At 73.0% G+C, this 601-nt stretch overlaps 1 protein-coding gene across 1 annotated transcript in view; it reads left to right on the forward strand.

The window, feature by feature from the left end:
* RBFOX3 (RNA binding protein, fox-1 homolog (C. elegans) 3) overlaps positions 1 to 601 on the forward strand; it is a 35,323-nt gene that overhangs the window by 34,273 nt on the left and 449 nt on the right. The window lies entirely within an intron of this gene.

Consider the following 601-nt stretch of genomic DNA (forward strand, 5'->3'; position numbering starts at 1 on the left):
GCGGCGCGAGGGCGCAACGCAGGGACCAGAGGACTCCGGCCGCTCGCCGCCGCGGAAGGCGCCTCACTTTGTATCCGGCGTCAGCCCGAGGGGCAGACCCTTTTCTACTCCGTGTACACAGCCCGGCCTCCGCTTCGCCCGCTGCCCGCCCCCTCCCGCAGCGGCCCACCGCCCTCCGCGCTCCCCGGCGTGGCGGTCCAGCCCGACAGTGTTATTATTGAGGTTATTAATAAAGACTTTTCTTCACACCAGGACAGCGCTCCGGTTTGTGGGCTTGGGAGGGGCATGGGCGCCCCAGGGCTGGGCAAGTGCGGGCCCCAGGGTCCAGCCCTCCCGCCCGGGCTGAAGCCAGATGGCCGGGGATGGGCAGACCGTGCGGGCGAGGCTGGAGCCACACCGGCCCGCAGCATCCTCGTGCTGCCCCGTGACCAGCAGCGCCCCTTAGGGCTGGGCACCCTGCGGGGAGCGCGCCCCGAGGCAGGAAGGCGCCCCGGCCCAGCTGCACGCTGCCCAAGCACCGTGGCCAGTGCGCTGGGGGTGGCCCTGCTCCCGGCAGCCCCAGCCCCACCCCGGGGCGGGTGGCCACAGGCGCCGCCCAGCA

Source organism: Condylura cristata, unplaced genomic scaffold, assembly GCF_000260355.1.
Source record: "Condylura cristata isolate star-nosed mole 26May11 unplaced genomic scaffold, ConCri1.0 scaffold00060, whole genome shotgun sequence".
In the NCBI taxonomy this organism is placed as follows: Eukaryota; Metazoa; Chordata; class Mammalia; order Eulipotyphla; family Talpidae; genus Condylura; species Condylura cristata.